Source organism: Atractosteus spatula, unplaced genomic scaffold (assembly GCF_055471065.1).
Source record: "Atractosteus spatula isolate fAtrSpa1 unplaced genomic scaffold, fAtrSpa1.hap1 Scaffold_163, whole genome shotgun sequence".
NCBI lineage: Eukaryota > Metazoa > Chordata > Actinopteri > Semionotiformes > Lepisosteidae > Atractosteus > Atractosteus spatula.
In genome coordinates, this window is record NW_028296723.1 from 27940 (window position 1) to 40293 (window position 12354).

The 12354-nt window shown below is 45.9% G+C and overlaps 8 non-coding genes across 8 annotated transcripts; 6 read left to right on the top strand and 2 right to left on the bottom strand.

Annotated features, from left to right (window-relative positions):
• The first annotated feature begins 1008 nt into the window (after nt 1-1008).
• On the top strand, nt 1009-1079 carry trnag-gcc (transfer RNA glycine (anticodon GCC)). Its single transcript has one exon. It is a non-coding gene; the product is annotated as a tRNA-Gly (tRNA).
• A 557-nt stretch (nt 1080-1636) lies between these two features.
• Nucleotides 1637-1710, top strand: trnai-aau (transfer RNA isoleucine (anticodon AAU)). Its single transcript has one exon. It is a non-coding gene; the product is annotated as a tRNA-Ile (tRNA).
• A 2608-nt stretch (nt 1711-4318) lies between these two features.
• On the top strand, nt 4319-4400 carry trnas-cga (transfer RNA serine (anticodon CGA)). Its single transcript has one exon. It is a non-coding gene; the product is annotated as a tRNA-Ser (tRNA).
• A 934-nt stretch (nt 4401-5334) lies between these two features.
• On the bottom strand, nt 5335-5407 carry trnar-acg (transfer RNA arginine (anticodon ACG)). The gene has a single exon. It is a non-coding gene; the product is annotated as a tRNA-Arg (tRNA).
• Nucleotides 5408-7023: 1616 nt separating this feature from the next.
• trnas-gcu (transfer RNA serine (anticodon GCU)) lies at nt 7024-7105 on the top strand. Its single transcript has one exon. It is a non-coding gene; the product is annotated as a tRNA-Ser (tRNA).
• A 1334-nt stretch (nt 7106-8439) lies between these two features.
• Nucleotides 8440-8521, top strand: trnas-cga (transfer RNA serine (anticodon CGA)). The gene has a single exon. It is a non-coding gene; the product is annotated as a tRNA-Ser (tRNA).
• Nucleotides 8522-9453: 932 nt separating this feature from the next.
• On the bottom strand, nt 9454-9526 carry trnar-acg (transfer RNA arginine (anticodon ACG)). The gene has a single exon. It is a non-coding gene; the product is annotated as a tRNA-Arg (tRNA).
• Nucleotides 9527-12054: 2528 nt separating this feature from the next.
• trnas-aga (transfer RNA serine (anticodon AGA)) lies at nt 12055-12136 on the top strand. Its single transcript has one exon. It is a non-coding gene; the product is annotated as a tRNA-Ser (tRNA).
• Nucleotides 12137-12354: the final 218 nt, after the last annotated feature.

A 12354-nucleotide genomic window follows, 5' to 3' on the forward strand; every position in this document is an offset into this window, starting at 1 on the left:
GTGGTAGCTTGGAATCCGCGGCCTCCGTCCTCCTCCGGCAGGTTGGTTCTCCTCCCTCTGGTTGGTCCTCGATCTCCCTCCTCTCCGCCGCCGTCACCGCCGTCGTCTTCTCCGTCTTCTCCGTCGTCGTCTTCTCGTCCCCCAGCCAAGTCATCAAGCCGCGGGCCTGCCACGTACTTTCCGATCTTAGCCAGAAGGCCGAGAAGCGATCACCGAGACCAGCCATATACTCTATGTTTATGTTCCAAAATTAATATCGTTTATGGCCTTCACACGCGTTGCAGTATGCTCCTATTCTTTTTATGCTCAGCTACTAAGATTTCCCTTCAGTGGTAAAATCAGATATGAATATTCAATACTTAAATGGGCACAGTTAAGACATTAAATATACATATACATACTGTATACAGTACAGTTTTCATACGGTAATATGTTTATGTTCCTAAATCAATCTCTTTTATGAGCATGTGAAAGGCATGGTGAATCGATTCTCAAAAATTACTGTACTTTGCATGATTGGAAACAAATGCGTGATTGCGAAATGCTGTGGTGTTACTTTTACAAAGACGGTCAATGAAAAAAAGAATGTTGACCAGGGCAATACTTTGAGTTTACACTTACAGCTTGTCCAAGGTCATTCATTATTAATACTATTAGTAATATCTTCGTTAAAGACTTTAATGGCCACAGCTCAAACATGAGAGGTTGAGCTTTATTAGCTCCACCTTGCGGAAATTCCGGATACTATTATTTTGCTTGTCGTATTATAGGAGAATTTACGGTAACTCGCGGTATTTACCGGTAGCTTGCGGTAGACTGCGTACAGGGTACCGCAAAATAATGCGGTATCGCCCGCGCATTTTGAATGGCTGCATCTGTAGGCTGCCAAAAGTCTCCGAAACCAAATTTTGATAGCAGAAAATTCTCACTCGTCCAGAAGTTCCCTTGGGACCCAACATCCAGCACAGAGTGGTAAAAAAGCGTCTTTTTTGGAGCCCCTTGCAGCGTGCATTGGTGGTTCAGTGGTAGAATTCTCGCCTGCCATGCGGGAGGCCCGGGTTCAATTCCCGGCCAATGCAGTGGCTTTTGCAGCGAGCGGCTCCATCACTTGCATCCCCTTTCAACTCGCAACTGAAAACCCACTAAAGCTTAGAAGGTGTGAACCAGGTCAGTACCCGGATGAGGGTGACCTACAGGGAAAAGCAAAGCTTACAGCTGGAAGCGGTGTTAATGGAGCCAGCTGTGGGGTGCTCACCCTGAGGTCTGTGCGGGTCCCAATGCCCCAGTATAGTGACGGAGACGCTGTGTGGTAAAAGGCGCCGTCTTTTGGATGAGATGTAAAACCGAGGTCATAGCTCTCTGTGGTCATTAAAAGTGACCACCAAAACCTTTGACAAAAGCTCTTGGTAATTGATGGTCTTCAATAATGCTTCTCCTTTAGGTACATTTGAAATCAGCTAAAAAATGCTGTGAAATGGGGGGGCACTTCAGGCCAGTGTAGGATTTGGGTTACAAGAACCATTAAACAGCACGAGAAAGCCCGTACACTGAATCGCAGGGCTTTCTATTCAAAGAAGGACAAAAGAAACTTCCCTGAATTCCATTTTTTGCAGCACAGAGAAGACAGCGGGCACGAGGCCTGTTAGCTCAGTTGGTTAGAGCGTGGTGCTAATAACGCCAAGGACGCGGGTTCGATCCCCGTTCGGGCCAGGTAGTCTCCTCCTCTCTTGCCAAAACCCGTTGCTTTCTTGCTGTGGTGAGATTGGTGGTAATTCAAAGACGCCACATACTGCCGACAGACGAGAGTGTTGTGGGAGACGAGAGAAGTGATGGAAGATTGAAGAGTGTCCTAGGTGGAGCCAAGATAAAGTGTCACAATTGCATAGGGGAGAATTTCAAATGTTTAAGATGGTAAAAATAACCGGAAGTGATCCCCCAGTCCGGCACAGTCTGATGTACTTCTGTCATATAAAGTGAAACTAGATGTCGAACTGGAGCCTCACTTATGTAAATTTGCAATATTTGCATAAGTGAGGCACCAGTTATACATCTAGTTTCACTTTAAATGACAAAACTGAAGAGACTTAAAAGAGCTGGAGAGGATTTCTTACAACTTTTGAGCCGGCACAGTTTTCGAAAACGTTTTCTTCACGCTGCACTATACAACACAGACAGCCAAGAGTCTCCAAAACAAAACGAATTGACAGATAGGAGAAAAGTCCCACTCGTCCTAAAGTTCCTAAAATCCAGCACTGAGCGTAAACAAAGTGTTCAAGTAGCGTGGGAATGCTACCCCTAATCCTAGCTGGAGTTTGAGCGTCTGGTTCAGAGTTTGCTCAAGAGTTTACCTTTCACAGATGCGCAAAGATGAATGTTGAGGGTACACGCTTCAAGGCGCCTTACAGTGCAGGGAGTGATTAGAGACGATTCGTGACGTGTGCTCGTTCCCATATACCGTACGCCCCGGGTTGCAGTGCTAGGATGACGTCCAATACCGCTTCGGCACGTAACGGCATTATATTCAAGTGCAGGACATGAGGGTTTTATTTTGTTCGTTTTGTTCTGCTCTGCTTTGCTTTGTTTTGCTTTCCATGGCGTTTGTAAGAGCGTCAATAAAAAGGCGATTCCTGCGTCTAACACGAATGTAAGAGCTATTTCAAGTGCGGCTTCTAAAATGCTTGTAGACATTTGTCTGTTGTTGATTGTTTTTTTGTGTCTAACAAAGTGCCATTTTCCTGTCCGGACGGGGAGACTTTATCATTTCTACATGAAGCAACCCTTAATTCCTCAGAGGCGTGTCTGTCTGCAAGGTTTGTATTTTGGAAAGGTTTTTTTTTTTAACGGAGACGATTTTGAAAAAGATTTACGCCGGCGTCTCGCGATCCATGTGCGATTGTAGCAAGAATGCAGCAATAGCAGCGTTTGCTGTAGTCGTGGCTGAGTGGTTAAGGCGATGGACTACTAATACATTGTGCTCTGCATGCATGGGTTCAAATCACACACTTGTCGCTCTCCATGTCTGACACGTGTGGTACTAGAGCAGTACGTTTTCCAGCGGTGGCTGAACATGGTATAGTAGGCTAACGTTGGTATCAAGCAGTGACAATAACAGTGGTTAAGTGCCGCTACTGCCAAGTGACTCTGGGTTGAGACTGTGTTTCCATTTACTTGCAACGCAAATGGAGAAAGAGATTTTTGACAGTCTCTCGAGAGACTGCGCTAGGTGTTTAGAGATAGACTTTGTCAGTTCCCCCTGGAATCATGGCCTCTCAAATAGTTTGTGATTCCTCTAGACGTTTATACAGTAGAAGCATGGTTCGTGGCTTAAATTCAAGCTGACCAAGACTTAGGAAACGAGTTAGAGGTCTGATGCAGAACTGCGAATTCAGTGAACGGGAACACTACAGTACATTGCACTGCATGTGTGAGGAAAGCTGCCCACTTCAGTCCCTTGTCGACCGAACAGAGGACTGTAAAGGATACCACCAAGAAACTTTAGGATGCTGGTTGGAATTCAGCTCCAAAGAAGCCCCTTTGGATGTTATGTCATCAAAAAGTAAGAACAACGAATCTCCCTTTGATCAAAAGCGCAACAAAACTGTTTTCTGTGGAGCAGGTTTCAGACCCGTAGACCTGTTTTATTTTTAGGGCAGGGCGCATTCCCAAACGCGAATCTCCTGTTTTAGAAATGCTTTGGGCGGCGTGAAGTGAAAATAAGAAATTAACTCCAGATGCACATGGAAGCAATCAAGTGTTTCATCCGAGCTGTTTCAAAGACTGCTCAAGAGCTTTCCTTTCACAGAGGCGCAACGATTAATGATGGCGGTGCACCCTTCAATGCGCCTTACAACTCTAGGGAGTGATTGAGACGATTCGTAGTGTGTGCTCGTTTCCCTATATTCCCCGTGCTGCAGTGGTAGGATGACGTACGTTACTGCTTCGACACGTAACGGCATTATATTCAACTGCAGGAGCTGAGGGCTTTCGTAAGCGCGTAAACCAAAGGCAATTCCTGCGTCTAACACTAATTTAAATGCTTTTCAAAGTGCAGTGTGGTGCAGCTTGTAAAATCCTTGTCCACATTTGTGGTTTGTTGATGTTTTTTCTGTCTGCCAAAGTTGCATTTTGACATCAGGACGGGGAGACTTTATCCTTTGAACGTGAAGCCACCCTTAAACCCTCGGAGGCGTGTCTGTCTGCCGGCACGTATTTTGTCAAAGGTATTTTTTTTTAACGGGGAGCGACTCTGAAAAGGTTTCCCCAGCCACCTCGCACTCGTGTTAGATTATAGGAGGAATGCGGCAGTGGCGAGCTCGCCGTAGTCGTGGCCGAGTGTTTAAGGCGATGGACTCGAAATCTGGTGGGGACTCCCCGCGCAGGTTCAAATCCTGTCGTCTACGGTGGCTGCCGCACGTTGTAGTGTGCCTGCGTGGCAGAGGCGAAGTGCCGCTTCTCCTTTTCTGGTACTATAAAAACGCTAAATCGCTTGGACCCGCTGCCATGGAAATCAATTCTTCAGATAACCACACATTTTGCGTTCGCACGTCTGGTGCTCTACTTATGCCTTTGAAAATCGGATCAATAAAGCTCAAAGAACCGACAAGATAGGTGCTCGTAAAGCACGCAGTAAAGAATTCTTATCAGCGAGGGTTTCAGTGGGTTAACTGAGGAGAAGGCGTGATCGCTAATTGTTGAGTTTTTATTTGGTGTTAGAAACACTCTTACTGTGCATGAAGTGCAACAAATGTAGCCACAGAAATTGCATCGTGCTTTCATTTATGCTATTGCAGACACCAACGTTGCCTAGATAGAAAACCGAAAAAGCCGTGGGTTTGCTTGCCAGTCTGAAGGATCTCTCTTCGAATCTCTATCATTTGTCAATGGAAGTAAAAGGCGCTGCAATCTGATACGTTCACATTCAAACCCTCAGCTGTTGTTCGACTTTATTTCTTGACTAATTACAACTGAGTGTCGCATGAGCAGTTACGTAAACTTGTCTGCTATATTTGAACACAAATGCCGTTCTTCAATTAAAACTAACAGTACATTGTCAGGGACATTCAGTTATATACAAACAAGAGACAGACAGGAGAATATTTCTACCTTTCATGTGGACTACGTGTTGACTTACTGATCGGAATAATTGAAATGTTCGGGTTCATAGCCGATGCAGTGCGTGCTAATTAGAACAGCAACGCTGGGCTCTCAGCACCGTACTGAGCCCAGGTGCAGTTCATTTACATGAAGGAAATCTCGTACTGGGTACGATTACACCCACATACAGTAAGTAGCACAGGCTACTTAGGGAGTAGCCTGATGCGTTTAAAAGTGACCCGAGCCAGGCAGGAGTCGAACCTACAATCTCCTGATCCGTAGTCAGACGCGTTATCCATTGCGCCACTGGCCCTGGTGTCACACTGCACGACTGCAACCCAGTGAGCTCAGCACTGCAACTAGTAAAACATTACCCCCGGTCCATTCTTTTCCAAAAGTGAGAAACACCTGTTTTCTACATTGTGTCTGTTTAAAACCATATCTCTTTAAACCAAACCAAGAGTTTGTCCTTTGCACTGATATTCTGATTCATTTCGATTTCAAAGAAAAAAAAAACACTTTCTTCCAAAGCATCATAAAATTGTCCCTTCTTCCAGACTCTACTTCTCTCTTGTAGTAGTACAGCAGACCTTTCCAGGTGAGCAGATCACAGAGTCCGAAATGAGCTTCCTCCATCCAGCAAAGTACCTGAACATGACTCTGTCATCATAAAAGCACCCCTGTAGTAAAGCAATTAAATCCGAAATCAAGAGGGCAATTGCCTACTGAAGTTCAAGAAGTCATCAATTTTAACCTAGCAACACATTAAAGGCTGCATCTATACAAGTACGATTCTAGAAATGCTCACCAGATTACGTTTTAAGAAGGAACTGCGGCTCAGGTTCCGCCGAGATCTAAACTCGGATGGCAGGATTCAGAGTCCAGAGTTTGGACGGGTGGCGCACAGAGGGTCCATATACTGTAGATCCCTCAGTGATCTTCCGCGTGTTCAAACCGCCAGCGTGTGACTCCCCTGTCCCCGTGACCTCATTGCTCTGCTCTCGCCTGTGTGCAACCGAGCCCGACTCACGGTAAAGTGGAAAAAAAATGCCCTCAACGTGTGATTTACTCTGGAGCGAGGACAGATGTCACCTTCTTATCATTGAACAGGATGTATGTGATGTGGCGACTAGGTTCAATTTTTTATCCTCTTTAAAAGATTAAGGACTGGGTGAGCCTGATTTACCACCCTTTCAGCTAAGAACCCGACGTGCGGACCGTTTAAGCTACGTAGACTCGGTCGTTTAACTCTTCTCCATTAGCAGGGTTAAGGTTAAAGAAAAAACATTGCTGACTTCTTTTTTGTTTTCCAGCCGCGAGCGCTGATTAGCAAGGTTTGCATTTCATGTTTTGCAAGTTGCATTCTAAGAAAAACAAGTCGTTCAAGACAGGAAATGAATACTTGCATTTAATTAAGTCTAGCCGTAGGCGGTTGTCCATAATGACCAGTCCTGTTCGAGAAGACAGAACAAAAAAAGGAACCGCTGGGATTCGGACCCGGGATCTCCTGTTTACTAGGCAGGCGCTTTAACCAACTAAGCCACAGCGCACCAGGAGCGCTGTCCTTTTGCAGCCACTTGGACACACAACTCAGACACATCTGCATTCGCTGTGCGCTCCGCCTGCTCGCTGAGCAAGTTGCCACCTTTACATACAATAGCAACATCGACACCAAGAGAAAGGATGACAAATGGCTTTTAACTGGAACTTTTCATGTCCAAGGAGCTCAATGTGCTTTCCGTGTACAACAGGGCCACTGAACTCCACACCGGCCACTGAAGCACAGCAGTGGCTTGCTGGCTTGACATCTCCCAAGGAAGATGTTGAAATTGCATGTGGAACAGGAAAATGACCCTCGAGTACGAGGGAAAAAAAAGAAAAAGAAAATCTGGAGCGCGCCAACTCATGTCCGGACAGCCTGGTTTCCTTGGCGAGGTGGCCGAGTGGTTAAGGCGATGGACTGCTAATCCATTGTGCTCTGCACGCATGGGTTCGAATCCCATTCTCGTCGCTCTCCATGTCTGACGCGTGTGCCTGTTCAAAGTCGGCCCTCGGTACTAGAGCAGTATGTTTTCCAGCGGTGGCTGAACATGGTATAGTAGGCTAACGTCGGTATCAGTAGTGCAGTGACAGAAACAGTATTTATGTGCTGCTGCTGCCAAGTGGCTCTGGGTTGAGACCGCGTTTTCACTTACTTGCAACACAAACGGCGAAAGCGTTTTTTGACAGTCTCTCGAGAGACTGCGCTAGGTGTTTAGAGATAGACTTTGTCAGTTCCCCCTGGGATGATGGCCTCTCAAATAGTTTGTGATTCCTCTAGACGTTTATACAGTAGAAGGATGGTTCGTGGCTTAAATTCAAGCTGACCAAGACTAAGGAAACGAGTTAGAGGTCTGATGCAGAACTGCGAATTCAGTGAACGGGAACACTACAGTACATTGCACTGTATGTGTGAGGAAAGCTGCCCACTTCAGTCCCTTGTCGACCGAACAGAGAACTGTAAAGGATACCGCCAATAAACTTTAGGATGCTGGTTGGAATCCAACTCCAAAGAAGCCCCTTTGGGTGTTATGTCATCAAAAAGTAAGAACAACGAATCTCCCTTTGATCAAAAGCGCAACAAAACTGTTTTCTGTGGAGCAGGTTTCAGACCCGTAGACCTGTTTTATTTGTAGGGCAGGGCGCATTCCCAAACGCGAATCTCCTGTTTTAGAAATGCTTTGGGCGGCGTGAAGTGAAAATAAGAAATTAACTCCAGATGCACATGGAAGCAATCAAGTGTTTCATCCGAGCTGTTTCAAAGACTGCTCAAGAGCTTTCCTTTCACAGAGGCGCAACGATTAATGATGGCGGTGCACCCTTCAATGCGCCTTACAACTCTAGGGAGTGATTGAGACGATTCGTAGTGTGTGCTCGTTTCCCTATATTCCCCGTGCTGCAGTGGTAGGATGACGTACGTTACTGCTTCGACACGTAACGGCATTATATTCAACTGCAGGAGCTGAGGGCTTTCGTAAGCGCGTAAACCAAAGGCAATTCCTGCGTCTAACACTAATTTAAATGCTTTTCAAAGTGCAGTGTGGTGCAGCTTGTAAAATCCTTGTCCACATTTGTGGTTTGTTGATGTTTTTTCTGTCTGCCAAAGTTGCATTTTGACATCAGGACGGGGAGACTTTATCCTTTGAACGTGAAGCCACCCTTAAACCCTCGGAGGCGTGTCTGTCTGCCGGCACGTATTTTGTCAAAGGTATTTTTTTTTAACGGGGAGCGACTCTGAAAAGGTTTCCCCAGCCACCTCGCACTCGTGTTAGATTATAGGAGGAATGCGGCAGTGGTGAGCTCGCCGTAGTCGTGGCCGAGTGGTTAAGGTGATGGACTCGAAATCTGGTGGGGACTCCCCGCGCAGGTTCAAATCCTGCCGTCTACGGCGTCTGCCGCACGTTGTAGTGTGCCTGCGCGGCAGAGGCGAAGTGCCGCTTCTCCTTTTCTGGTACTATAAAAACGCTAAATCGCTTGGACCCGCTGCCATGGAAATCAATTCTTCAGATAACCACACATTTTGCGTTCGCACGTCTGGTGCTCTACTTATGCCTTTGAAAACCGGATCAATAAAGCTCAGAGAACCGACACGATAGGTGCTCGTAAAGCACGCAGTAAAGAACTCTTATCAGCGAGGGTTTCAGTGGGTTAACTGAGGAGAAGGCGTGATCGCTAATTGTTGAGTTTTTATTTGGTGTTAGAAACACTCTTACTGTGCATGAAGTGCAACAAATGTAGCCACAGAAATTGCATCGTGCTTTCATTTATGCTATTGCAGACACCAACGTTGCCTAGATAGAAAACCGAAAAAGCCGTGGGTTTGCTTGCCGGTCTGAAGGATCTCTCTTCGAATCTTCCATTTGTCAATGGAAGTAAAAGGCGCTGCAATCTGATACGTTCACATTCAAACCCTCAGCTGTTGTTCGACTTTATTTCTTGACTAATTACAACTGAGTGTCGCATGAGCAGTTACGTAAACTTGTCTGCTATATTTGAACACAAATGCCGTTCTTCAATTAAAACTAACAGTACATTGTCAGGGACATTCAGTTATATACAAACAAGAGACAGACAAGAGAATATTTCTACCTTTCATGTGGACTACGTGTTGACTTACTGATCGGAATAATTGAAATGTTCGGGTTCATAGCCGATGCAGTGCGTGCTAATTAGAACAGCAACGCTGGGCTCTCAGCACCGTACTGAGCCCAGGTGCAGTTCATTTACATGAAGGAAATCTCGTACTGGGTACGATTACACCCACATACAGTAAGTAGCACAGGCTACTTAGGGAGTAGCCTGATGCGTTTAAAAGTGACCCGAGCCAGGCAGGAGTCGAACCTACAATCTCCTGATCCGTAGTCAGACGCGTTATCCATTGCGCCACTGGCCCTGTTGTCACACTGCATGACTGCAACCCAGTGAGCTCAGCACTGCAACTAGTAAAACATTACCCCCGGTCCATTCTTTTCCAAAAGTGAGAAACACCTGTTTTCTACATTGTGTCTGTTTAAAACCATATCTCTTTAAACCAAACCAAGAGTTTGTCCTTTGCACTGATATTCTGATTCATTTCGATTTCAAAGAAAAAAAAAACACTTTCTTCCAAAGCATCATAAAATTGTCCCTTCTTCCAGACTCTACTTCTCTCTTGTAGTAGTACAGCAGACCTTTCCAGGTGAGCAGATCACAGAGTCCGAAATGAGCTTCCTCCATCCAGCAAAGTACCTGAACATGACTCTGTCATCATAAAAGCACCCCTGTAGTAAAGCAATTAAATCCGAAATCAAGAGGGCAATTGCCTACTGAAGTTCAAGAAGTCATCAATTTTAACCTAGCAACACATTAAAGGCTGCATCTATACAAGTACGATTCTAGAAATGCTCACCAGATTACGTTTTAAGAAGGAACTGCGGCTCAGGTTCCGCCGAGATCTAAACTCGGATGGCAGGATTCAGAGTCCAGAGTTTGGACGGGTGGCGCACAGAGGGTCCATATACTGTAGATCCCTCAGTGATCTTCCGCGTGTTCAAACCGCCAGCGTGTGACTCCCCTGTCCCCGTGACCTCATTGCTCTGCTCTCGCCTGTGTGCAGCCGAGCCCGACTCACGGTAAAGTGGAAAAAAAATGCCCTCAACGTGTGATTTACTCTGGAGCGAGGACAGATGTCACCTTCTTATCATTGAACAGGATGTATGTGATGTGGCGACTAGGTTCAATTTTTTATCCTCTTTAAAAGATTAAGGACTGGGTGAGCCTGATTTACCACCCTTTCAGCTAAGAACCCGACGTGCGGACCGTTTAAGCTGCGTAGACTCGGTCGTTTAACTCCTCCATTAGCAGGGTTAAGGTTAAAGAAAAAACATTGCTGACTTCTTTTTTGTTTTCCAGCCGCGAGCGCTGATTAGCAAGGTTTGCATTTCATGTTTTGCAAGTTGCATTCTAAGAAAAACAAGTCGTTCAAGACAGGAAATGAATACTTGCATTTAATTAAGTCTAGCCGTAGGCGGTTGTCCATAATGACCAGTCCTGTTCGAGAAGACAGAACAAAAAAAGGAACCGCTGGGATTCGGACCCGGGATCTCCTGTTTACTAGGCAGGCGCTTTAACCAACTAAGCCACAGCGCACCAGGAGCGCTGTCCTTTTGCAGCCACTTGGACACACAACTCAGACACATCTGCATTCGCTGTGCGCTCCGCCTGCTCGCTGAGCAAGTTGCCACCTTTACATACAATAGCAACATCGACACCAAGAGAAAGGATGACAAATGGCTTTTAACTGGAACTTTTCATGTCCAAGGAGCTCAATGTGCTTTCCGTGTACAACAGGGCCACTGAACTCCACACCGGCCACTGAAGCACAGCAGTGGCTTGCTGGCTTGACATCTCCCAAGGAAGATGTTGAAATTGCATGTGGAACAGGAAAATGACCCTCGAGTACGAGGGAAAAAAAAGAAAAAGAAAATCTGGAGCGCGCCAACTCATGTCCGGACAGCCTGGTTTGAACAAAGTGTTCAAGTAGCATGGGAATGCGACCCCTAATCCTAGCTGGAGTTTGAGCGTCTGGTTCAGAGTTTGCTCAAGAGTTTACCTTTCACAGATGCGCAAAGATGAATGTTGAGGGTGCACGCTTCAAGGCGCCTTACAGTGCAGGGAGTGATTAGAGACGATTCGTGACGTGTGCTCGTTCCCATATACCGTACGCTCCGGGTTGCAGTGCTAGGATGACGTCCAATACCGCTTCGGCACGTAACGGCATTATATTCAAGTGCAGGACGTGAGGGTTTTATTTTGTTCGTTTTGTTCTGCTCTGCTTTGCTTTGTTTTGCTTTCCATGGCGTTCGTAAGAGCGTCAATAAAAAGGCGATTCCTGCGTCTAACACGAATATAAGAGCTATTTCAAGTGCGGCTTCTAAAATGCTTGTAGACATTTGTCTGTTGTTGATTGTTTTTTTGTGTCTAACAAAGTGCCATTTTCCTGTCCGGACGGGGAGACTTTATCATTCCCACATGAAGCAACCCTTAAGTCCTCTGAGGCGTGTCTGTCTGCAAGGTTTGTATTTTGGAAAGGTTTTTTTTTTTTAACGGAGAACGACTTTGAAAAAGATTTCCGCCGGCGTCTCGCGATCCGTGTGTGATTGTAGCAAGAACATGGTGCGGCTTCTTAAATGCTTGTGGACATTTGTCTGTTGTTGATTGTTTCTTTGTGTCTAACAAAGTGCCATTTTCCTGTCCGGACGGGGAGGCTTTATCATTCCCACATGAAGCCACCCTTAAGTCCTCTGAGGCGTGTCTGTCTGCATGGCTTGTATTTTGGAAAGGTTTTTTTTTTAATGGAGACTGACTTTGAAAAATGTTTCCGCCGACGCCTCGCGATCCATGTGAGATTGTAGCAAGAACGCAGCAACAGCGGTGCTCGCTGTAGTTGTGGCCGAGTGGTTAAGGCGATGGACTAGAAATCCATTGGGGTCTCCCTGCGCAGGTTCGAATCCTGCCGACTACGGTGTTCTCCTCACATCGTTGTGTGCTGGCGCAAGCACGGAAAAGTGCCTTTCTTCTTTTCCTGGTGGTTTTAAAACGCGAGATCGCTTGTACCCGCTGCCTTGGAAAGAAATGTCTACATGTTTACTTGCACATTGTCTATTGTTTGTACATTGTCTTGATGCACTGTTTGCACTTTGTCTTGTTTTTTACACTTGTTTTACAATCGAGAGACCTTCT